The sequence below is a fragment of the Vulpes lagopus genome, chromosome 6, assembly GCF_018345385.1.
Source record: "Vulpes lagopus strain Blue_001 chromosome 6, ASM1834538v1, whole genome shotgun sequence".
NCBI lineage: Eukaryota > Metazoa > Chordata > Mammalia > Carnivora > Canidae > Vulpes > Vulpes lagopus.
Window position 1 is genome coordinate 16,141,715 of NC_054829.1, and position 27,519 is coordinate 16,169,233.

At 39.4% G+C, this 27,519-nt stretch overlaps 1 protein-coding gene across 2 annotated transcripts in view; it reads right to left on the reverse strand.

The window, feature by feature from the left end:
• Positions 1 to 27,519, reverse strand: part of FLRT2 (fibronectin leucine rich transmembrane protein 2) — a 97,529-nt gene that overhangs the window by 54,804 nt on the left and 15,206 nt on the right. The gene's annotated exons all lie outside the window — the stretch shown is intronic.

Below are 27,519 nucleotides of genomic sequence, written 5' to 3' on the forward strand. Positions count from 1 at the left end.
TACCCACATGAGAAGCCTTGGAACAAATTTCCACATGAAGTGATGGCTTAATAGGAGCCATGTAGCTAAATTCCTTTGCACTCAAAAACAAACAAACAAACAAACAAACTCTTCAATTTATTTAAGAAATAAAAGTGAATGCAACATTGGCAAAATATAGCATAAAGGCACAAAAATGAATAAAATATTTAAAAAAAGGAATCTTGAAACTTCTAATATCCTTCAAAAGGATTAAGATGTTAGTTAACGAGCAGTACCAAAGCCTCCACACACCTCTTTTTGTATCAGGACCCTTTCTGACCTCTTAGTATTAACAGTTGCGAAACAAGCAAGACTACCTTGAATTTCTATAGCATGAGAAGTTGCCAGGTAAAATAAAATAGGATACAAACAGAGCATAGGACATATGTATACAAAAAAAAAAAAAAAAATCACTGTTTATCAAGAATTCAAATTTAACTGGGCATCTCATATTTTTATTTATTAAATCTATTAACCATATGATCAAGCAGTCATGAACAACTTTTGAATGAACTGTTTTTGATCTGGTGAATGGTGCAACCAGAGGTCATTAATCACTAGTGTGCTTTGTGGTTTCCTAAGAAGCTCTTTGAAAATGCTGACTCCTGAGACTTTCCCCTACAGATTTGTCCTTCTATGGGCCAAACAGCACTACACTGATCTACTCCCAGGTGAGTCCTGATACACATACATTTGAGAATGACTGTTTTAATCCAGACTAATAAAAAAAAAAATGAAGACACAATAAGCTTGGTTTCTCTGATGGTTCAAATCACTCCATTAAGCCTTCGGAGGCGGATCAGATAGATGTCTGAAATCTTAAGATAGTGTTAACTTGAGAATGCCAAAAGGAGATCATGGAAACCCAAATGTTGCTTAGGAAAATATCATCATGGAGCACTTCTTCACTAACCAGCTGAAGACACTGAGGGAAAATCATTCACTTTAAATTAGCAATCCAGAAGCACAACCAAGAATAGCATCGCTGACACCTGATGCCAGCATTCACCCCATGCTGTCATTTCTAAACAATTTCTCCTTACATCCTTTCTTGAACAGCTGAAAGAGTTGGCACACCCAACAGAAGGAGCTGAGACATTTTTCTATCCTTAGCTAATGCGTAAACTCCTTAGCTACAAAAGTAACTGTCCAATCACAATATAACATAAAGAAATCCACATTTGAATCAGGAATTATCTCAACAGATGTAAGCTGTTTCTTCATTGTATCAGTAAATGTTAACATAGCATTAAAAGTGAGTAAAGGAAAATCTAATTGCACTTTACTGAATATAAAACCCAATTACTTTTTTGCTTCCAAGGATATGAGGAGTGTGTGTGTGTGTGTGTGTGTGTGTGTGTGTGTGTGTGAGATGTCTGTGGTATGAGTGATGGAGGAGAAAGTGTTTCCTTCTCTTACTATTGGCAGAATTTCTTTTTCTGCGATATTCTGGCCATTGGCTACAACTCCCCAACATCCCCCCATTTACAATTAATGAGAACTTACCTCCCATGAAGGCTATGTCTGACAATGCGAGGTAGCTGACTATGAAGTTCAAATGTCCAGAAACATGACTCAGTCATGGCAAGATGGTAGCATAGAAACTGTGGCTACTCAGCTTTGAGTGGCCAAAAACTAGAGAGCTAATACTGCAACGTGGACTATGTGCAACAGAACTTTGGTTTAGTGGAAAGGAGTGATAAAAGCTCTCTCTTGTGAGTTATTCTGACTTTGGTTCAAATCCAAGTTCCACCCTGATGGGCCATGAGACCTTGGGCAGGTGACTCAAACCCTCTGAGACCCTTCACCATCTATCTGTAAAATGTAAATAAGAGCATCTAACGGAAAAAGCTACCATGAGGATTAAATAAATTAATATGTGTGAAGTATCTACCACAGGGCAGGGCACATGGGTCACTAAATGGTAAGAATGAGAAGCACGAGTATGTGGTTCTCTGGGCCCATGGGGTCACCATATACATCCTGATACTGAGGAATGGACCAGCTCTGTGCCTGGCTAAGTGCAGAACAAATTAACAATAAAAGAACATCAAGATCTACTCACTGTCCGTTTATAATTGTCTTACAATCAAGTAACCAGTACATGTTTCATAACCCCTGCCGTGAACATGGGATCTGATTAATTAATGCTAATACAAAAAATTTCAAGCCATGCTGCCCTGGTTCCCCATATCTCGATTAAGGAGATGACCCATATCTGCTTGAGAAGCACACAAAAGTGACACAGGTCATATACCACAAAAAGACAACACAGAAGTACAAATGCCAGTTGATGAATAGCTGATGAATAGTGGGAGAAGTGGTATAACTGATAACATCTATGAGCTCAGAGGAAGAGGGAACCACCACAGCTGGATTCTTCAAGGCAGATAAGCCACTTGGAACTGGCCTTGGAAAAGAAGTGGGATTTAGATAAGCAGAAAAGAGGAAATCCTGGGTCTCTGATACAAGTAAAGCTGCAGAAATGAGAAAGCACAGGGCTGTGATGACTTTTTGATAGTGCATTATCCAGGTCATTTGCAGCACTGAATGCCAGGCACAAAAAATGGCCCATTGCTATTTAGGCCTGTGGTTCTCAAGATTGTACTGTGTGTCTCAGCATCATACAACTGTCAAATAATCACAGGGATCATCTTCAAGACTCCACCCAAAAAATTTTTGGAGCTGCTTAGATAAGATTGGCTGTAGAGTACATACAGTCTTAGTAAACTGGCACAACATGTCCCTTCTCCAACACACACACACACACACACACACTCAGCGCATTTCCATTCCACTGACTACAAAACAATGGTATTCCTTGATCAACTGTTTATATGATAGGAAACAGGGGCCATGAAGAGCTTTGGCAAACCCAATCAAGATACACTTGATAAAGAAAGAAGGTGCTAACTGTATTCTTCAAATGTCAAATGCAGAGTCAGAGAAGGAGAGTCCACTATAGCTCTGCCCCAGTGGACTCGCCTCAGTCCACCTTGTTACTCCACTATCTTGGTACTCACTTCCCTTTCCACCATGGTAAGAAAGTTAATAAAGTACCAAACAGATAATTATCTTTGATTTCCTTTTTTTGGCATCAATCTTTGGCATAGCCTTTTGGAACTGTCAGTGGAAGGGATGAGCTCAGAGTTTAGGCAAACTATTCCTTCCTTCTTATGCCTACATCAACCGGCCCATCCACTGGATTACACTCTTCAACTGCCAGGTAGGCACCATTAAATGAAAATGTCACAGTAAGCACTGCCTGGTCCCCTAATCATTTAACATTCTCCATATCCCATACTCCCATACTGTTCTTTTTGCTTATAGTCTGTTACAGTTTCTGAAACCAATATATGAGTGTGATGATCTCCATTTTAAAAGAAATTCTAGAAGATAAGAAATATTATAGCAGATCCAAATATAAAAACATTATAGCCAACCCTGAGCTAATACCACGGTGACTGTTAAAATGATGTACTCGTCCAAAGGAAAAAAAAAAAAATTAGAGAGAGCATCCCATACTAAAATAAAATATATCCATTTTGCCACTTTGGACTAAAGCAAAATAGATGAAGGAAAGCTCTGGGTTCCAAATCCTTCAGATATCACCAGGGACCAAGACACACGGTTACTACTTTATACCACCCAAACACAGAATCACTGAGAAACCTAAACAGACACACTTTCAAGAGATACGTCTTACAAAAACTTGAAAAAACAAGGCTTTAAAATCTAAACTTGGGGATCCCTGGGTGGCTCAGTGGTTTAGCGCCTGCCTTCATCCCAGGGCGTGATCCTGGAGTCCCGGGATCAAGTCCTGCATCGGGCTCCCTGCATGAAGCCTGCTTCTCCCTCTGCCTGTGTCTCTGCCTCTCTCTCTCTCTCTCTCTCTCTCTGTGTCTCTCATGAATAAATAAATAAAAATCTTAAAAAAAATAAATAAATAAAGTCTAAACTCTAGACTCAGTATAGAGTGTGATGAAAAAAAATTAAAAAGTGAAATGGAATATATTAAACTACTGGAGTTGTTTTCAAAGAAATAATGAGAATTTAAGGGAAAACACAAACATAAAGAATTCATTAAAACCATACACTTCACTCTTTGCTCTTTGAGCAAGAGTACAAATTAAAGCATACCCATGCAATGCTATAAAAAATAATTGACCTCTAAATGTGAATTCATTTAGCTGCTTCCAACACTGTGGCCAGTTTGAGGTAAGAAAGTACAACCATGAGTCCTAATACCTGAAATGAAAAAGAAGTTGAATTATCACATGTGCGACTTTTGTACCTACCGAGTATTTACAACAGCCTCACGTAGATTCTAATCTAGAGTTGAAATGTGAAACCTATGAACACGAAGGCCTTTCACTTCTACTGGTCAATGCAACGTTGGCAAAAAGAACAAGAGAACGTCTTTAAAGGAGTCAAGGTATCATTTATGTGTCAACGTGACGACTCGCCCCCCTTGGATGATGGCTGTCAATCCCAAAAGCTAGAGAGGGGGATGGCAGAGGTAGTGTCTTATTTGGCGTGAAGGCAGCTTGTCACTTTCTGCTCTCGATTTTTCTCTTCGGTTGAAAGATGATACGCCCATGTGGAGAAAACCTGTTTAAAGAATACTGTGGTAGATGAGATGGACCTCCCAGCAGTTTATAAAAGCCACAGAGATTCACTGTCACATTTAATTAGCACGATCCCCGAATTGAACTGACCAGAACTTTTAAGAGAAAACATCTTGGTACCGACAGCACTTGCGATCATTTTTATTGCTGAAGCAAAATCTCCCCAAAAGCCGAGAAAAAAAGAATGCTTTCATGACATCACTTCAGAAATGTATTTTTCAGTAGCTCTGATAAAAACCCCAACAAACCATGGTAACCAGAGGGCTTGGGGACAAAACAAACCTCATCTGAAATTCTTAAAACACATTTCCTACTGTGACCGTCTGCAGACTTTTTTTATCAGAACTCTCAAGCGCACTGGCAATGGCCTGGCTCCTAATGTCTCCCTCTCTCCAACGTTCCTCCCCAAGGGACAAGCTGAATGCCTCCAGTGTGATGTTTGGTGCAGGGAATGATCTCTTGCCTGTGCTGTCCTTGCCCTGCCCCAGTTCCATGGTCCCAGCACAGAGGACTCCACGCTGGGTTCTGGGCTCCTTGTTGCTCCTACTGTCATTTATGTCTCTGGTCAACCCAGGGAACCAGGGAGGCTCACATCTCCCCTTCACTCCATCCCAGACTAGAAAAAGGAAGCCTGTACTGACTGTCACTGGTAGCCTTAACGAAAGATAGTCAGCTGCCAAGGATGCGTGGTCATGACAGAGCCACCTTGGGCAGAGTTCTTCTCTTTCTAGAAATCCCAAAGCAGTGCTCAAAGGCACTACAGTCATCACCAATAGTGGCCAAAGTGCCTCCCTGTGCCCCACAGTCTTCACTCATTTGCCACAGTGTCCCCCCAGGCCCATCATGATACACAGTCCCTCTTTTTCAAAGAAGGAGTGTAGTTGCCAGGAAATTACTGTTAAAGTGTTAGCTATTTATCATAAAAGCGTTTACTGATCAGTTGGTATCATAGTTGGAATTTTTAAGATAAAAGACTGATCTGCTAATCTTTAACAGAGTAAGAGGCAGGGAGGGGCAGCTAAAGTACACCAGGCACTTACATACCACGTCCCTTGACCTCTGCTCCATTTCACAGACCATGAAACTGGGTTTCAAGAGATTATGTAACTGACAGGAGAAAGATGAGTAGCCCCAGAATGAGAGGTGAGAGCAGCCAAGGTGGGGCTCCACAGAGAGCAGAGGAGGCGTGATAGGGTCACTGGGTCCCAGACAAGATTTATGGAAAGGAAGAAGAAAAGACGAAGGAGACAGTGGGTATAAAGACAAAAGAAACTGAGTATAGAGCCTTTTTGTTTTTGTTTTTTGTTTTTGTTTTTTTTGTTTTGTGCTCCTCCCCTCTGGTCCAGAGCTGCACCAAGTCTCCTGAACATGAGCACATGTTTAAGGAAAATCCCCATTAACATTACCTAAGGCAAGGGAAGTTAAATTAATTTGGAAATACACCTAGCGATGACTGTTGTCTCGGTCTATCAGTGCCTCACACACGGTCATTAAGGTTTTCCAATCATCTTTTAATTTCAGTGCTCATGCATATCATAACCCCTTCGATTGCCCAAGCAGGGCCTTCCTACTCAATGAGAAACAGAGTGACCTGCCTAGCAGGGAACTAGAATGAAGCCGTGTGCCTTGTCGCACGGGCTCGTGTTCTTCCCCCCGCACCTCCTTCTCCCAAGTCAACAAGGTCCTGATTTCACCATCCCATCCCTATTTATCCCATTATGAAACGAGGAAGGGGCCAAATTCTCAAGGGAGCAACCACAAGGAGAACATGGATGACTAATTTCCAAATAAGTGGTAAGACTCTTGGCATAGCAGCTCTGGTTCAAGCCTTCTCTAATCACCTGCTGGGGAGGCGGAGGGGAGGGTAACCCACGTTGTTCACAGAAGTTGATAAAGCTAAGCATTCCCTTGATCTTTAGAGGAAAACAAAATTCACTGAACAAGTTATTTACTTTGTTCTAGGCTCCATTCTTTGCAGATACTAACACATTCAATCCTAACAGCAACTCCATGAGTAGGTACTATGAGTACGTGCATTGTACACGGCAGGATCCTGGGGCAGGGTGATAAAGGAGCTTGTCCAGTCAGTCTTCTACATACTTCTCTGCAGTGGCAGAGAATTGAGGTCTGAGTCCAAACAGTCTGGCTCCAGAATTCACACTCTTAATCCACACAATATGGCAATAGGGCAAACGCACCCATGGCATATAGTGTCTGTTTTCCTAGAAACCACCATTTTAGTATAACAGGAACAGTATAGAAGGAAACTTAGAGCTTCTAAATACCTTTGGAGTGTCTATTATGTGCAGGCACCATGCCAGTGGTCGGATTACTGTGATGTTCACACCACCGTGCAGGTGCCCACAGAGTTCTGAGTGGACATGTCCATGTGGGAGCTGAATTAGGATGGTTCTACTACTTCTGTAAAGCTCAAATCCACAATTCTGCTCCCAATTTATTGGATGTATTTGCACAATCCTTCCCTGGCCCAGCTGCTGTGGGAAGAAAAAAAATTGGCCCCTCAGCACAGGCTTCATCACATTTTTCACTTAAATAGGTTCCAATAAATGTGTCCTTCCTGCAACTTTCAACAATGCTGGTTGAATCATGAGAAGTTCTGCATGACCTGTGGAAACTATTTTCATTACTTTTCAGTCACAACACAAATATGAATACCGTTTGAAAGTTCTGCACTGGATTACCTTTCATCTGGCAGAAACAGACTATGTTGTTGTTGTTGTTTCATAATGACTAATTCACAAATTACCTAATTGAAAAGTACTTACACTTGCTTCATTCCTGGGAAGCCTATACATGGAAGGGTTATGTTCCTTTTTATTCAGGCCAAAGATTTGATAGGGCCCAATACTGAGATTGTTTTTCAGCCACCAGATGACATTTTCTTTGGATGCAAGTAGTCCAGGAATATAAACCCTGTGTATTTTAACTACATATTTGGATCAGCTAACTGAACAATACCAAATACTGCATTTTCCAAAATGTTTTCACCAGAAATTTCTCTCTCTCTCTCTCTCTCTCTCCCCCTCTCACTCTCTCTCTCTTTCACACACACACACACACACACACACACACACACACACACACACACATTCATAGAGTGGTAAGAATGACTCCTGTAGGATTCGCCTTGAGAATTTACCAAGTGTTATCTTATGGGTTGAAAATCATAATGATCCCTGGATTCTTTTAAAAAGCCATTTTATTCTTGGAGAGCAAACTTTGATTTCAGTCTTGAATGGAGTAAGAATCTGTTACATTTATCTCTCAATGAAACTTTCCCTTGAAAGTTTCTACAATCCTACCCAGTTATCATCCACTGAATACTATCTCCCCTGACCATGCATGGCTCATCAGGGAGCTCAGTCCACAGCACTGACTCCCCCCAACGCTCTGCGGCAAACACATCTAGAAACTATAATTGGCTCATGCGCCCTCTTGAAGGCTTCCAACCAGAAGGAATTAGGCAAGTGCCAATATAAAAGTGGATCTCTAGCCAATTATACCCTCCCTTGTCTTCCAGTCTCCATCGTGTAAATAATCAAGATACTTCATCAGGAAACTATTGGCACAGTGGCATTTGCAAATTTCTCTCCATTTGTGGTTTTCCTACTCTGGTTCACCTGTCAGCATGGCCCAGATTTGGCAGGGGGCAAAGACCCATCTTTCTTATTCTAATGGTTGGAGGTGGAAGAAAATCTTACACAAATTGGTGCATTTTGCTTATTCATCCTCTATTAAAAGCACTCCACAAGCAGTGAAGTTTCTGTCTGGAGGACTAATAAAAAAAGATTTTTTCCCCCTAAGATATGGCTTGTTGGTTGGTATTTTGTAATAAATTCCATTATGGGCTCTAAACCTTCCCAAGGACCCATGGATTCAATAGGTACGAATATATCAGTGTCATGTCAAGCACATTTTCCCTCATGACTTGCAACAGCTCTTTCAATGTAGGAGTATTTTTTAATGCTATTTCCAAATGTCTTTTAAGCATGACAATCCCAAAATAGCAACTTTTTAAAAAGCTAACAACCTGTATTTTAAAACCAATAACCTGAGCACAAGAACTCTCAAGCATATACACCTTAATACATCCCCACGTACATGGTTCCTGAAATCATTTGAAAAATTTAAAAATAAAGAAATTTGGTCACTGGTCATGTATGTATTGGAGAGCTGGTACTATTCCTATTAATAGGATTAAGAAACTACTGGGGTTCCAGAGGCTACATAATACTCTGAATAGCTCCATCAAGATCATTATTTTTACATCCAGCCCACTAAAACAACTGCAGAATCCACTTGTCTCATATTCACATTGTAACTTAAAATGAAGGTGACAGATTTCTTATGAGAAAAGGAACAGCACGCAATAGATATTATGACAAAAGCTATTTTTTGACTCTATACATACTGGAGGTATTAATATCACTCTTTCTATGCAAAAACAATATAGGACACTCCAGACTGCATGTCATTTGGGTCAAGAAGATTTTCATTATCCTCATCCTGTACCATCCCCCCCAGAAAAGCCCCCAGAGACAAACAAACAAAAGCAGTTTTTAAAACAGGATATTTCATTCACATGTTCCTAAGATCCCTGAAAGGGATAGAAGTAACAGAAATGGAAGTCTAGTTTAAAATAAAACTCAGGAGGGGTGCCTGGCTGGCTCAATCAGTAGAGCATGTGACTCTCGATCTTAGAGTCATGAGTTCGAGCCCATGTTGGGGTAGAGTTTACTGTAAAAAAAATAAACTATAGGATTTCAATGGCTTTATACCTTGACTCTTATATATATTATTAATTGTGTTTCTACTAACTGCTATAGTTAATAACTCCACTACTCTCTTCTTACTGTCATATAAATGGTAAGATAGAGATAAGATAAAACCAGGGATCTTATGATTAATTTCATCTCTCCTTCTTACTATAAAATGACTGGTGTATGTTCAACAGCTTCTCTTTTAATATCCTATAAATTATGTACCCATTAATTCAGGAGTTTGAATTCCCTTTAATATTGAGGAAGTAACATTTTAAAAATCTCCAAGCCTTGACTGAATTATAAAATTAAATTGTTTGCTTTTTGGTAGAGCCAAGTTTCCATGTGAGAACTAACTCATGATTATACAGGAAATATGAAACAAGAAATTAGTGAAACGAGGAAATACATTTAAATTTGCTATTATTGCACAAACTTCTTATGACACGACAGGCCACATGAAATAGCGCTTAAAGTATGAACTACCCTATAATAATCACCACCAGGACTTACACATGAATAGTACCCTTCAACTTACAAATCACTTTTAGATATAGTCTCACATCTGATCACTACCAAAAAATCCTTTGAAATCAGCACTATTATAATCCCCATCATATAGATGAAGAAGCTGATCTGCAGGATGATGCAGAGCTGCACAGTTTAAGAACTATTACATTAAATTACATATCATTTGTTTCCATCATGATAGGTAGAGTCATATTTTTCTGTAATAGTGTTACCTATGTCTACAAAAGACACAGAAAATAGTTTTCTGTGGTCTACAAAAGACAGAGAAAATGACAGAAACCAACTTTCAAATACTTTATTTTTATATTATCTATGAGTCCAATGGTGCACTCCGAACCCCAGCCCTTCTTGCCAAAGACAAAGTGTCTTTGCACAGATCCTCCATAAATATACTTGGAGTGATCTTCATTGGCCCAGTGGAGATGTAATGATTTAGGATTCTAGTTACCTAAATATGTTTCTAACTCAGGTTGTCAGTGATGGATATTGTTTATTCAATTTTTTATTTTCCTCTATTTCTCTAAGTTAATCCATTTGTATTAAATGAGGAAAACATCTCACTTTTAAGATTGCCAAATTGTTACTCACTGTAAATTTTTTTTAAAAAAATCACTAAAGTTTCTAAATATATCCATCCAACTCAACTAATATAGAGTCATTGACCAAATCAATTCATGAGACATGAAAAAAATGCCATTTGGTTATAATATTCTACAGGTACAGGCAGAGAAGTGTAGTTTTCCAAGTACCACTTTGGTTTTCTGTCACATAAATATTGAAAATGGAGTCACCGAAAAGCTTGTGCCCGTCCTTTACTTCCTCTGATAAATATCATCTTATGGAAGAGTATCAGTGCCCTGACTTCCAGCTGCCCTTTTGAGTACCACATGTAGGACTACTTTTTTTCATGGCTTTTTTATGCTAAGATTTTTACACCATCTCCCTTTCAACTCCAATGCAGAGTTGAACTCCAATGTCTTTACTGGGATTCAAAGTCAATTATTAGCTGTTATGTACAAATAAATACCAGATACATCCATACTCTCCACCTAAGCCATTTAACTTTTTTTTTTTTTCAAGAGAAATCCGCTCTTTTTTTGGTTTTCTTTTCTCGGGTCACATTTAAGTATTGAGGTCTGGAGATTACAGAAGATCTGAAACACGTCAGTCACAAAAAGTAAGACTTGGATGGGGAGATGGCATTCAATGCATCTGCTATTTGTTAAATAGCACAGACTCTGGAGTCAGGTACAGCTGGTCCCATTCCAATCTCATCGCTTCCTCGTTGTGTGGCCCTGGCGACAGTGTGATATTATTGGGGACAACCATCATAATTCATAATTGATAAGCCTTCTGGAAAGATTAAATAGAGTAAGGCAACAGTGTCTAGAAAACTGTAATTCTCAAAAACTGATATGTGCTTCTTCTCTTTAAGGAGTGGATGTGGTATAGATGCCAGTGGATGTCTAATTTTATGTTAGAAAAAATAGATTTAAAATACATTTATTTATTATTTCTTTTTATATTTAACACTGTGAAAATAGCCTCACAAAAGGAAACCAAAAAGCTCAGGCTCTAGTCCACAAGGGTTCTCAACTGCCTCTAGGTCTGGGACTCAAGAGCTCTGTCCCTTCATGCAGGGTTCTGTTGCAACCCATTGATTTCTCCTCACAGTATAAAATTTCCTTTGTTTAATTTCATTGGGCTGTTTCCCTTGGGTCCTTCTGACCATTTATGTTCCTTGTTGTTTATACTGTTCAACCATCAATAGATTTCATTTTGAAGAACATGATGCAATCCTGTGATGCCACTCTTTCCTGTAATTGAACTGTTGTTGCCTGAAAAATGTCCTAAAGAACAGGAAAATAATTGATGTCCATGAGCATCATAGTCTTCAAGACATTTATGAAATAAATTAGATATCTTGTATCTGGATTTAAAAAAAAAAGAACAGTGGGTCAAGTTGTAACCAGCTATAAACTATCTGATGTTTCATACCCGTCTATTCTCTTCCTCTCTCCACTACTTAATAGCACCTCAACTGATGTTCAGAACAAGTCCATGAGTGGGTATTATGAACTTCAGTTAACAGAGATGGAGACTGTACTTCTAGAAAACCAAATAACCCGCATTAGATCCTCAAAACCCAAAAAGTGGTAGAGATTGCACTCAACTCTGGTTTTCTTGATACCAACTGCCTGGGAAACACAGGAATCATTAAAGAAGTTTAACTTTTTTGACATAACATTCCAATTACGTTGGCTTAGAATTTCAGAAATGTCTACATCTGTGCGAAATGAAATATCCTTTTGAAGACCTGAGTCTGATGGATTTAAGAAGCTGACCAGGTGTCCAGTGAACTTTCAATAGGAAACAACGCCTTTCCTCCCATGAACCCTCTTCCCAGTTAGTTGTTCAGAAGCTGCCAAACATTCCACTTCAGAAACTACTTATATTTAGCCCAAGGCTTTACTCATAGTTTTAAAAATGTAAATACTTTTTAAAAAAGTAACCTTTAGCAATGATGGCAGTTATATTCCCTATAGTGGGAATGAGTTTTCAGTTTATCTCAAGACTGGTTTTATTGGTAGGAGCTTGAGAACTGGGGAAAAAAAATGATGACGACCAAAGTGTCCCAGATAAGTAAAAATGGGGAGTTCTGGAATTTTAAGAGCACTGAAGGCAGACAACAATAAAATACAAAGACAACAATATCAGCCACCCTCATGATTCCATAATTTCACCAAAGGCTGAGGCTGTTGAAAGAACAAATGATTTTCAGGGCTACAGTATTATACATTTTAAAATAAGGGAAATTTACCATTCTACTTGGAAAGACTTCTGTTATGAATCTATTTTATCTCACCCCTACATTATCATTATAAACCAGGCGGCCATTCTGCTACTTTATTGGTTGTCAGTAATATCACCTGCTGTAATAACGGAGGGAGAATGTCCACGCAGGCAAGACTCATGCATCAGGACGCCTAGTTGTCTACCTGCCAGGGTTCTGTGAGTGTTCAAGTAGAATTGCAGCATTTGCTCTGCACAATTCACAATCTAACAGATGGTCCCATCAAGCAAGTGTCCCTGATAGTCCGTCTCTTTGAAAATGAGGGCAAAGAAACCCAGACTAAAATTAAGTCGACTAGAAGAATGCATGTCCTTATTCCTCACAGTATGTTGACAACGGCTGACAAATTTCTAGTGGATATAATCTCATAGAACATGCACAGTAACGTTTTATAACAACATAAACCGAGATTGTAAGATACCTTGATAAATAGCTACTTTTCACCCCAGGCTGTGCTCTCCTCTCTCCGGATACATGCACAGCTCCCGTCACCATCAAACAGCCAGGGGAGAATTACAGACTGCTCCAGAGATAGCTTTGGAAGCTGTGAGGAGCTGTTAAAAAGTTGCATTCAAATTATGGGGTGGTGGAACACAAACGTGCTCTACAGAATGTAACATCATTTTCGGAGGCAAAGAAAAAAAAAGAAAGAAAAAATAGACACCATGCTACTGAAAGGTAATGGGGGAAAATTTAGTGCTCTACAAACTGACAGTGAGCTGTTAACAAGGTAAAATTACCAAATATTGGTGCAATTTGGAGCTTGCATTTTCTGTTTGGGGAATTATGATAATGTGACAAGGTTATCGTTATAATTAGGAGAGTAATTAAAGTAACGGAGTAATTGCTCTTCTGCATTTTTTCTTAGTCAAAAAGATCTTAATTGTAGGGAAAAAAAGAGAGAAAAGAATATTCTTTTTTTTTTTTTTTTTAAGATTTCTCACAAGTGTCACAGAATCCAAAATCAGGGAGACTAGTCACATTGGTACGTATAGCATCTCTCAACTTTTTTTTTTTTTTTCCTATGAGCAACTCTTTTTTTTTTTTCTAAGCTGTTACAAATTCCTCGTTCCAGAGCACAGATTTTACATGTGAAGACTGTCTATTAGGAGGCAGTCCCTTCTTGTGTGATATCATTTTTAATTTTTATAGGTTAAGGTGGGTTTTTTTTGTTGTTGTTGTTTGCTTGTTTTTCCTCAATACTTTCTCATTCCAGACTTAGTTTCAATGAATTATACAGTCACACTGGCTCACCTGCACAAATGAGGAAAATCAAAATCGTTCCCCCAAGGTGGGTGTAAATCCACAGGTAGTAGACAATCAACAATAAAAGAAGAAAGAAGGAAAGAAAGAAAGAAAGAAAGAAAGAAAGAAAGAAAGAAAGAAAGAAAGAAAGAAACGTACCCATTCCTGAAGAGTCAGAGCTAGAACAGACAAGGTCTGTCTGGCAGATATACTTTGAAGTACGGAAATGATGATGCAGTATTAAGAGATTTGTTTAAATTCCTGGGGGAAGAAGGGAACCGGACCTGGCAGAGCTATGAGAAAGTCAACATTTTTTGCTCAAATCCTATGGGCTTCCTGAAACAGATAGAAAGCCTTGCCAATTTTACATGAAGTGAGAGCGATCAAGACAGGCCCGCTGACTAATGCTAACCTGTTATTCATCACTAGCGACTAATGATTGAGGAAAACCACTGAGGAAATGCGGCCAACGCAGGGGATCCCGGGATCTTGGACCTAACCTGGAACCTGCCATCTATCCTCAGGGTGGCCAGGGCAGCGCAGACCTGGGTTCCAGCTGTGAGTCCCAGGAACAGCACTGCAGGGAAACTGAACCAGGTGACCTCACATAAGGGAGATCACGACTATGAATCTTCCTTTCTTTACCTGAAAAATAACGATCTGATTCCTCTAATGTGCTAAACTGCCCTGAGGTAAAAAAAAAAGGGGGGGGGATCATAAAAGAGCTTTATAAAGGGTTTTATTTAGGTCATTGGCATATATATATTTCATATAATGCAAATTGGCTATAATCTTTACTGCAAGCAACGGTGGTCTGGCTCCCTGACTCCCCTTCCTCTGGGCAGTGAGAATGATGTATTCAAAGAACATCAGAACTATTTGGAAACAAAAAAGCTCATATTCATTTTGGTGTCAATTTAGCCCTGAAGTGATTAGACACTGCTCCTGCTAGACTGTTTGCTGCTTATCTGCTTAGCTAAGCCATATTCTTTCATCAAGGATCAGCTCAAAGGTCACTTCCTCCTGGAGCCTTCCCAGGGACCCAGAGTGGAAAGGAAGCTCACTTCTACTTGCTTATTAAGCCACTGCTTACACCCACCTACCGTCTCAGGTTATGATACTTGCTCCCCTGTCTGTCCACCTCCAGGCCAAGAGCAACTTGGGGAAGAGGCTGAGTCCTCTGTGCCTCTGCCACCCTAGGGTGAACACATGTTCTGAGTATAAGTTGACCAGGTGAATAACAGATTCTTCAGCATGAGTGATTATGACAGTTATAAATGCACGAATAGGTGGGGATACGTGTAGATAAGTACAGATCCGGGTGTCTGAGTACAGATCCGGGGTGTCTGTATGTGCCCCTATGTGTATTCATCTGACCATATCTAGGTCTAGATCTCTATTTTAAATACAGGCTCCTTTGATTAGGATACTGCCCTCTTAGGAAGCCACTAGCCACCCGCATTACCCTATCCTGAGAAGAGAGTGTGGGAATAAACAGTTCCTTTATTTCAGGAAACATTATTTCCTGAAGGTTATTATCTGCTCCGGCAATAGCAATATCACAGCAATTACTCTAAAGAAACCTTGTGTCCGATATGCAGGATACAAAAGCATTCCAAAAACACAATGTGGATCTCTAAAGGAATCATGAAGAGGGAACTCCCCGGTGGATAAACACCTCGAAGCTTTTGCTATGGCTGCTGTTCTTCTGAGCAGTTGCATCTTCCCCTTTTGTGATGTGATTTTAAACTGAAAGCATTAGGTAGCAAGCAGCACTGTAATTAAAGCTTCAAACAGAAAATGATTGAAGAAACACTGAAAGAGATGTCTCCTTTGAAAGTGCATTTCAATTCTCCCCATGTCTCCAGAAGAAAAATGCTTCTGACAGTCTATATTTTACCACTGTTTCACTTAATAATGCATATCGACATTTATCCAGGAACATCGGTCGTTGCTTGGCTTCTCATTAAAATCAGCTAAGCACCCGCCCATGACTCTGACTTCCCCTCCACACACCCCGGCTATCCCCCACTTTGTTTTCTCTACCTGTTCTCATTTACTTGTTTTGAAAATTAACTTTTTAAGCAAGGATAAATAATGTAGAGTGGAAACACAATTCCCCTGGAAAACCTGAGTATAACTCAGGGGGCGTGGGGAATGAGAACCCTTTGTCTCTTGTTTGCAAAATAACTATTTCATAACCCAAACGAAAACACATACGTGCACAGGACATATATATTCCAAGATCAAAACAGACTACATGGAGGGTTCATTATTCTTATGCTCTGTGCTTAGAACATCGCAAGAGACTTTTTTATAGATGCCCATTACCTGCTTAACTTTCTAAAACGCATCCCAGATTAACTATTTGTACAATCAGCATCGTCTAATATGAATTAGCACTATACCAAAACAAAAAAAAAAAAAAAAAGAGAGAAGTTTCTTTTTAGTTTGCTGTTGTTTTTATAAATCTCTGGGTCTGTGTAGGGACACGATCAAGTCTATCTCTGTTCAGAAAATCGAGGTATTCTACTCATAAAACCTAAGATTCATAATGTAAGTCTAAAGCAGATTTCATTCAATACTTGGTTAGGAGCTATGGAGGTATTTCAAGAGGAATCTGATACACACACTGCTCTCAAGGTAGCTGGAAACTAATAATATAGCTACCTAATTTAAAAAGAGCTTAAAAAAAAAAAACACTGTAAATTAGTCATGACTTTAGCTTCCAATTGAGTAACAGGGTATTGTGCTTTTTTTTTTTTTTTTAAGTTTATCACTTTGAAAATAAGAGTTCAAAAAGTTGTTTGCTAGATGATTCCAACTGGTACAAAATTTGTACTAGTAAAGCACTGTTTTTAGGTAATATAAATAGCTAATATTTAATGTGCAAATACTACACACCAGGCCCCGTTCTGAGCACATTTTAAGTATCAACTCATAACATCTCCTCAACAACCTTATAAGGTAGACATTATCTCCTTGTTGCACATAAGGAAACTAAGGCACAGCAACATGGTAGCTTGTCTAAGGCATCAAGTAACAAAGAAGAGATGGGATTTGAACCCAAGGTGTCTGGCCTCAGGGCTAGCTTAACCATTTTCTACTACCTTTGTCTAGGTAGAAAGGCATCTCTGCAGAGGAAGGTATGTGCAACGTAACTGGGTTGAAAATAAGATTCTGTCCAAAGGACGTGTGGTTCTCAGACCAAGCTCAGGCTACAATTCAATTTTTAAATTAAAACATTTTCCCAGTAGAATTTTATCACCAGCTTTTTGCAAAGAGTAGAGTGCCACTTGTAGGTAAAAATTAGTGTAAGAAAGCAGGGTGTTTGGGATGTAGGCTAGAGCTTGTCAAAAGGTTAATAAGCTTTATTGTAATAAAGCTCTTGTCAATGAAATTTCTGCACATTGCACTTACCCTTGTATACTTAATTTTCAACAACCCAGTGGGCCTTCTCTCAAACTGGCAAATATTGCAGATAAAATCTATAAAAATGTCTCTAGAATACCAAACTTTGAGGACATCTTAAATGTCCAGACAGCACTGCCTATATTTTTGCTTTAATTTTAAGACAATTATATGCATATTCCAGACATTTTTAAGTACAAAGTATCTATATTCACAAGACTGAATTTATCAACTTCATGGTCAATTTCTTAGTTATATGCCTTTGATCCATATTGTATTAACATCTCACATGTAAAGTAGCAACATGTCTAAATCTTAACACTTATTTTCTCCCTCTAATCGTTAAATGTTCAAACAGCTATTTCTTTTCCAGTTTTCAATAGCTGGCGTCCTCCACTTTTGTCCTCTTCTTACCAGGTTCATTTTAAGATTTTCACCTAGGGGAGAAATAGTTACGTCCCCGATCTGTGGGTGTCTTGTAGGAGTCTGGGCATATTCTAACACACAGTGACTAGTTCATTTCTGAAGGCACAGCAAGATTAGGAGGGCTGCCCACCTCCTTTGGACCCCTCCACCAGGATCTGAATCTACTGTGACTTTCGATATGAAAAGCCTTCAATACCTTGCCACCTGTACACTTTCCATCTTTCCCTTTCAATAAAGATAGCTTTTACACGAAGAGTAAAATCAAATTTCTAACTTGCAAGTGTCTAAGGACCACAATTACATTACCAGAATGATGCCTATCTCCATTAGACAGGCATTATTAGATGATGTTATAGGGCTTTACTCTACATCAGTGCCTTCTGCAGGGTGTGATGTATACCCAGGGGGTGAGGACCTGTGGGGCTGGCTCATGACAGCGCCACCTCTGACACCACCATACAGCTCGGCAGCTGCCTTCAGGGGAAAAGAACCTCAGAATCACCTTACCAGCATCCTGTAGTGACACGGTACTGTTCTCTTCACCAGGCCAAATGTATTGAAATTCACAGCAGCAGTTCTCTGTTTTTACATTCAGAAAGAAATGGCTACAAAGACATAACCATTCCTTGGATCAGGTCAAACATGACACTCCTATTCACAATGCTGACTGTTTTGGTCAAAGCCAATGAGTCGAATTTTACAAATAATGGATCAAGTAGAAATACCACAATTTTTACAAGGGAGGGATTCTCAGCTCGATTAAATGCACTGAATTCATTGTCAGCTTTAATTGGAATGCCAGCTTTCAGTTAAGGCATGGGGTGGAGGATTCAAGAAGGTATTCAAGCAGCAAAGACGCAGTCTGATAGGACCTCAGAGACCTCTGTAGGCCGCCGGCAAGCTTCAGAAAAAAAATGAAAATATTGTACATCCTGGACTGTATTTCTTAGCTGCACTAATATTTCAGGAAATGAAGCACATAATACTTCTATTCTGTAGAAAGGGCATTTGCAGCCTGTGACCACTCACTGACAAATGTTTGTCTTCTGCAGTGATTTTTTTTTCCCTTTCGCAAGATGACAGTTTATTTAAATCCCTCAAGAAGACCAAACTAAACTGGCACTTGGAACTTTCTGGTATCTGGGACTTCAAAAAAATAGTTATTCTTTGCTGACTCAATCATGCATCTTTTTTAAACTAATTTTTGTAGTGTCCTGCAGAGTAAAATGAAGCCCTTTTATAGGTAAGTTAAGTACTTTGAAAAAGAATAAAATAAAATGTGTTCTCCTTTCTTCTACATGAGAATGGAAAGAGAAGAGAGGCCTTTCTACTTCTGATGAGCTTTTCTTTCCAATTTAAACCCTCAACATCATGTTTGAAAAGTATGTGCCCTACCCTATAAGCTGATGAATATAAAACTGAATCTATTCTGTTTGTATAGTAATTTGGATAACCGCGTCAAGCACGTGGGTAGAGCTGAGTTTCAATGCACTCCAAAAGTCATCTGCTACACAACTTCTTCAATAGGACAAAAGATTCTGTCCTTTTTGAAAATTATAGTGCAGAACCACCACCAGCAACAAAATTATTCATAATCACCTGTTGGAGGTAAACTAAAATCTTCTCGCTTCCCCCTCCCCCTTTTTCCTCTATCATTCTTTCTTCCCGCCCCCCTCCTCTGATTCCTTCTTGCCTTCCACTACAATGTGTTGAATCCCTAACTTTATAGCCGACTAGTGTTGGAACTGGGGTGAAAATATGAATTAGACAGTTGTCGTTCCAAGGGGTTCAACAAGGAGAAATGACACTTTGATGATCCTATTGGTGTCACTGAGAAAGAGAGGCAGACAGACAGAGTGAGCAAGTGCGAGAGCACATGTGGAATATTGGGGGCAAGCATTTAAAAGTTGGCCACTACTAAATACACTGTTTGCATTCTACGGCGATTTGGTTATCACATTTTGTCCTGATTTCATGTTTCTTGGCCAATAAACTTTTACAGCCTCATTATCCATTCCATCCTTTTTTTTTTTTTTTCTTTTTCTGTCTGAGGGCTGCAAAGGAGAGCGGTGTGCATTTCATAGCAATGACTAAGGCAGACACCCATACAAGCTTACTTGAATCAGAAGAAAAGAGCCACCAGATGGAAGGTGGCCACTCTCTAAGTTTTCTCTGCCTTATCTGCTGTATGTGTTGAGGCTAGACGCCTTTAATTTGAAAGAATACCATAGTAAAAATTAAACATGAGAGTCAAATCCTGAGCCTGGCATCAAAAAATGCCTTTACCTCTGTAGTCCTCCCAAACTAGATTCGGGTGGTTATACTGGTAAATTTCCAGGAACTTAATGAATGGCAGACACATCAGATAAAAGAGAAAACAAGACTTGTTAGACTTGTAGAGTTTCGACCTCTAGGAACGATTACTGAAATTGCTCCCTCACACCAAAGGTTTCACAATCAGCCTTCCAAATCCTGCCATAAACCAAAAGGTCCCCATGTCTTACCTGTCTGCACCAGGAAACTCCAAGCTATGACAGTCATCAACATTATCACTGCCAAACATGTACGAAGCTTCTAAAGGGAGCTAGAGGGACTGTATCTCTCTTTGCACAGGCCAGTGGGATGTTCCTCTGTGATCATCTGCCTTGGTAGCTTGGAAGGGCATGAGCTAGGCCATTGGGTCAGTAATGCGGGGACACATTATTGTCTGCTGCTTTTTGAAAATATCAGCGATATTTACCATACTTTATTTATTTTTTTTGAATAAGCCATGTTGGAAAACCTGTCCATATTTATTGAGCACATAATTTGACCAGGTACTAAATGCTCTCCATGTATTACCTCATTTAATCCTAAGGCAACTCTTTAAGGAGGTTTTAATTTGGCTTTTTTCACTGCACTGATTAAAAAAAAAAAAAAAAAAGAAGAAGAAGAAGAAGAAGAAGAAAAAGAAGATGCTGGTGTAGATTAAGTTTCTTGCTAAGGTGCCAGAGCTGTCAAGTAGGGAAGGCAGCTCCAAGTCCTAGCAGACAAAATCCAGAGCCAACCTCCTAATCACTAATGCTAGCCTCCTAGATTCTGACCATTAGAGAGTTACTGGAACCACCCAGTGTTAAACAGATGAGGAAACCGAGGTTCAAGAATGTTGAGTAACTTGACAGAAATCAAAAGAATTTTTAGAGACAGCATAAAAACTAGAACTCAGACCCTCCGCCCACCCACCTAATGTTATTTCAATAACCCACACTGCCGGTCCCACTCAACTCATAGCACAGACTGTTGACAGAATGACCATCTAACATATAGATACACAAAAGAGAGAGGGGCATGCCCTTCAGCATTTCATTCTCCTCTTGCCAATTCTATGAAAAAGGGATAATGAAACATGCCCTACCTATAGGGAAGTAGGACCAAACTGAGTACTTTAAAACTTAAGGGAAGTATGAATTACAACGATGACAGAAATACGAAGAGTGGTTCCCTTCTGCAAGTATCTCACTTCATACCATATTTTCTCTCTTGAGATGATTAAATCAAATCTTCAGGTATTCCAGTAGTCCATTGCAATTTTAAATATAATAAATCTTTTAGACATTTCAGGGTATAACCTCTACACATATCCATCCAGTCCATGCAGCTATCCATTCATCCATTTTTTTTAAAGAACTTAGGATACAGTAGTAATTAGTCAAACACAGAAAACCAACAATGCACTAAGATCCTATTGTGTATAATGCTTTTCATCTCTTATGTCACTTAAATTTTACAAGAACACAAAAACAAATTAGTATCTTCATTTTACAGAACAGGCCTCAATGAAATATATAATTTGCCCCCAATTTCACAGTCAGTTAATAGTAAAGCCTGGATTCACACTCAGATCCATCTGATTCCACATGGAACCACCATGGTATACTTGACATTCCCTCTGTGTGGGGCAGTTCTTGGATGGGTCCTTAACCACAGGGAGCTGCCCCTCCCATCCCTTCTTGTTAAACAGGACAAGGGGGGGCAACACTGGAATCTCTACTGCTGTCATTTGGGCTTTACAGTGTTACATTACGAAGTGACGTGAAAAAAGCAAACATTTCATGTTTTTATAATGTTCCAGTAACTCTCCACTGGAGAAGGGTAAGAGCTACTGTATGCAGAGAAAGAGGTTCTGGGACTTTACCAGTGATGTGCCTGGATCTCTAAGCTTCTGTCCCCCAGGCCTCATTTCCTAACATTCCCACACAATCCTATTCCTTCTATCAATTACGACCAAAGGGTCCTGTTCACCACAGTTCACAGAAACCAGCTACCACTCTTCCATGTGCAACATGCTCTTAATTTTGAAGAGTGGAAGGGCATGGGGCTTGAAGTCCAATCCTTTCATCCTCTTGTTAGGAGTTCCAGAGAGAAGGTGGAGTGAGAATCAAACTTAAACTACCAGTTAAATCAGAGATTTCCTCTGGATCTCATTATTTACAGGTCTCTCTGTCATTTAAAGACAAAGTATCTGATACTCTTTTTTTTTTTTCAGGAAGATATTAGCTATACATTTTTATAGAAATTCTGGTAAGGATTTGGAAATAAAAAAATCACAGAAAAGGAGGAACAATGGCAAGTCAGCTTGTTTCCACGCCCATCATGAAAAGACCAAACCTACGCTAACTCATCAGGATTCATTATTCTTTGTTTAAAAAAGATTTATTTAATTAATTAATTTATTTATTTATTTATTTATTTATCCATCCATGAGAGACACTCACAGAGAGAGAGAGAGAGAGAGAGAGGCAGAAACACAGGCAGTGGGAGAAGCAGGCTCCATGCAGGGAGCCCAACATGGGACTTGATCCCGAGTCTCCAGGATCAGGGCCTGGGCTGAAGGCAGCACTAAACCACTGAGCCACTTGGGCTACCCTATTCTTATTTCTATTGATTAATAAAGGGAATGCTACAATTTTCCCATGGATGCCTTCCAGATTTCCAGAGTGCTTTATATAAGGAGATTAATATCTCTACACAAAGGAAAGTAAAATCAAGGGTAAGTTCCAATATCTGTTTATTAAAGGTTTTTTTTTTTTTTTTTTAAATCATGCTGTATGGTGTAGATCTTTCTTTATCTTCTAACAGTGTGTTTCCAGACTATGGAAAAGCCTCTAAATAGAAATCTAGGTAAAGGCTAAAACAATACTGATTTTTCACCAGGAAAGAAGTTGATAAATATAAAATTTTGTATGGCTGTAGTGTTTTGATACGAAAAACACCTTCATAACTGTGGATGACACTAATATTATGCAGAAAAAGAAAAAATACTCATTAGCCAGTTATAATTACATTGGTCATTCAGGCTAAATGAACTGTGTCTCTATCACATCATATTTTCCACAATGTGGTCTACAATGAAATTATTCACTTAATTTGCCTCTTTCTTTCCTCTTTGTCATGGCTTTCGTTTTGTTGTTTACCTGTTTCCTAATAGACATTCCCTGGGGTTCTTGAAGAGATCATGTTCATTCTTAAAAGCTCTTAGTCGAGAATTTCACCTAGTGGAAACATTCACAGCACTGTCCCCAAAGAATATATTATGAATGTTACTATTTTCATGTTTGTAAAGACAAGCTGAAACTTAGTAGAAAAATCCCATTTTTTGCCTGTTGATAAGCCAGACTCCTCTGCAGGCAGTTGTTTTTAAGAGTACTTTCTTTGGATAATTCCTTTCTAATAATCCATGATACCTACTGCTTCTGAAGCGATGAGACTGCTGGAAGGATTTTTTTTCCCATAAAACATGTGATTTTTAAGAGTTTTTCAGCAGTGAGTGTCCTAACTGAGACAGAGTAATGACTATTTCTGGAGTATCGTATCCTCTTCTGGACCCTGGAAATAAATAGTGTTATGGAGAAACTGGGTAGGAAGCACTGTGTCCCTACAGAGATCCTTTGGGGAACAAGTGACACAGTATTACAGAACTGTCTTCTCTGGGCAGGAAAAAAATAGCCACTTATATAAGCCACAGCATTCATATTATTTCAAGTCGGAGGGCAAAGGGGAATGGAGCTAACGCTTACTAGTACTTGATGTGTGTCAGGTATCACCTGATCTATTTGCCACAGTGATCCTATGAGACGCATATCATTTTTCTTTCTTTAACAATTGAGAAAGCAGATACAAAGATAAAAACAAAACAAAAACACCATGCTCTAGTTACCCTAGCTGGCAGAGGCAGAACCGGGATTCAAATCCATCCATCTGAATCCAAACTCCATGGCCTTCCATTACCCTCCACCCTATGTCTTTGTGCAGTTCCCTTTTAAAAAGAATACAATTATGGAGATAATAAAAAACATGTGATTGCTGTATTTTTCAAAACATCCAGATGTCGTCAAAGATTCCAGCAAGCTGAAGTCTATGGTTTTGCAATAATGCAAGCATCTCTTTCAGTATAAACTAGCACACCACTAATTTTGGCTATCAAGCCTCAGTTATAAGAATCCAATTCAACATAATCAAGTTCTAATGCCTCTGATTATGTCTATTTGCTCTTGCCTAGAGGGCTGGAAAGACGACAGGTTTTACAAATATAAACAAAGGGTTCATGATGCTGTTGGAATGTCCTACCTTCCTGTTTTCAAAGCAAGAGTGCACTGCTTTGACAAAGAATTCCACAGGCAGAACAAAGGGAGCCTATCCCATTAAATACTTTTAAAACTCAAATATGTAAGAGTTATCTGTGCAAACTTTGCTGATATCAATTTGCCTCATATTTAAAATCTGCTGCAAAGCAGTACAGATAGAAGGAGACACAGACTTGTGCTGTCTGGGAATTTCACAGAGGTGGGTTGGGGTCAGATACCTGAGCTCAGTTTAGCACCTCAAACATTTATTGGGCATGATTTTTGCCCTAGATGAGCTCACAGATAGTGGAGACAAAGCACTCGGTGAAATTTCATACCACAATAAGACTACTACAAAGACAAAAGTCAAGACATACTCTAAATGTAGCTCAGAAGAGAAGATAAACTTACTTTGGGAAGATTAAGGAAAGCTGCAGAAAGAACAGCCCTGAGTAGTGAGCTAAGAAGTTCAGACTTGACCTTGGAAGCAATGGAAAGTAACGTCATCAGTACTGGAAGGAGGGAGAGTAAGGTGACTGCGGTGTGCCAAGTCAGGGGAGGAAAGACATACACGGGCCACAGTCAAACCAAAGTGCAAGGTGAGAAGGACAGGATTTTGAAAAGATGCATAAAGCCAGAGACAGAATACTTGAAAATGAATGAGAGGGAGTAATCAAATATGGCTCAAAATAGCAGTTCTAGACAACATGGCTTGTGTGCTAAGGAAATATGAGTTACATTTTTTGTTGGAATTTGTTGCAATCAGTTCACACTGACACACACCCCACACTGAAGTCCAGCAGAAAATCCAATCAGCTCATAACTCCGAGTGGAGAGGGAAGAGGGACACGGGGTCATAGGCTGATGTGTTACAGATGCATGTGGTCCGGACAAACCAGGCAGTCATTCCTGATAGGAGCGACACGAGCATGTTGACATTTCGTTCACATGGCCTGATAGCAACTTCTCAGTTGGATAGCAAATGTTTGGTTCTACCCAATTCAGCCAAATTCAAACTATCACAGATAGAAACGTCACAGAATTCCCTGAAGGGCCAAACAGAGCTGGTGTTTGCATGTGGTCATGGAGTTGGCTGGCCATAGGGCCGTCCACCAAACTGCTTCCACTCCTGGGCAGAGCCTGCTTTCACAACTCCATCAATGAGCTCATCTAGAATGACTCAAGAATGCCACCCACCCACAGTTGCCTCATGGCAGATAGTGGGCATATAGGGACAGAGGAACACAGAAACACTGATAGCCCGTTCTAGCTGTCTAAAGGGAAACAGAGAATCAGGGAGTGGGAAATGAGGAATTAAGGCAACATGGATAATATTCACATGGAATGAGGAAGGACAGATGTTTGGAAGGTCTTCACTGCAATCCCTGAATTCGTAAAACACAACTTTGCTATATGCAGATATGAGCGCATTGGTACAAAGGGCACAAAGAGAGGGATGGCAAAGGAAAAAAAAAGGAGTAATTGCCAACAGGGTGAAGACTTTCAAACATATCTATGCTTCTTTTCAAACCATCAGTGTAGAACAGCCTTTTCCAGCCCATCTCTGGGTCATTCTTCTTCCCCAATAAAATCTACTGCCCGAACAATTACATAGATCTGGAAAAGGAGAGAATCTGACCTATTTATAACACAGTCAATTCTCCATTATCCCCAGGCTCTCTCAGAGGCCACTAGCTTTACGCTATTACCTGCCCTCTGGTCATTCCACTGTCCATTATCACCTCCACAGGGAAAAAGAGGTGAACCTCAAATCAATTCATTTAACTATTTATTAGTAGTGCTGGTAAAGGAAAGAATGGAGAGTGTTCTCTGCCATACACGTACCTCACAATCTGGCACTTATCTACAGACTTGCATTAGTACAGAAAATAGGATCTCAGTTGTCATTCTTTATTTTCAAAGTAGTGATTCTTCCCTCTTCCCATTTTACAGAAATACTTTGAGAGACCCAAGAAACTTTTTCACTCAAAAATGGCAAAGAGCAAATAATAACTTCTTACTTAGGGATCTTCAGAAAAAAAAATCTAAATCTAAATGCTGCATCACAGATTATCTACTGGACAAGAGCAATCACCTCTGAATTCAGTGTTCAAGGCATGGAAACATAAATGTCAAGTTGATTTTGGACATCACCCAGTGCTCACCTCTCCTATAAAGATAATTAATAGCTACAAAATAAGCTAAGCAACCTGAGGCAATTCTCTCTGCTTTTCTCTGTATGTACAATTGGATTATGAGCAGTATTACTAAACAGAATCCACCTTATAGGTTTTTATGAAGATTTAAATGTGTAAATATATATAAATTGTATAAGCAGAACTCTAAGTAAATCTTATCTATGACCCACACCTTTATTTATTGTTTACTACTACTATTATTATTGTCATCATTATTACTGCTAATCCCCTAGATGAGAACATGGCTTTGTTGATTCTCAGTGTGATTCAAGAATAAGGAGAGAACACTGTTTCTAAACAGTCCCACAAATTAACGTTGTAAGATCTTCTGGGTAGTGTTCTAAGCCTCTTATATTAAAGCAGAGTGGCTTACCAAAAATCATCTCAGGTATCATTTCATGCATCTCCTACTGGTATTGAAAGTGTTGCCAGCATATAGACAGCCCAGAGGCAATCAAGGGGTAAGGTAGGAGCATATCAAAATACACTCCACCATCTTCGACCTACTTAGCCACTGGAAATTTTGCTGAAATTTTGCATACATCCAGCCCACAGGCATGAAGTCATCCCTGTCCATCCATTGATAATTCACCATGAAAGTAGCAAAGTATTGTTAGTATCATCTTTTGGCCAAGAGGAAGGACGAAGGTCCAACTTTTGTCACCATCATGGCCATACGAAACCACCTAAGTTTAGAAGTCATTGTACCCTCCAAATACTCTTCAGTGCTCATATCATGAAGACTAAGGTGGATCCTACTTTGTGAAGACAGAGGGATTAAGGAGTTCTGATTTCTAGTCTTCTTGTCTTCTCTCTGGAGAG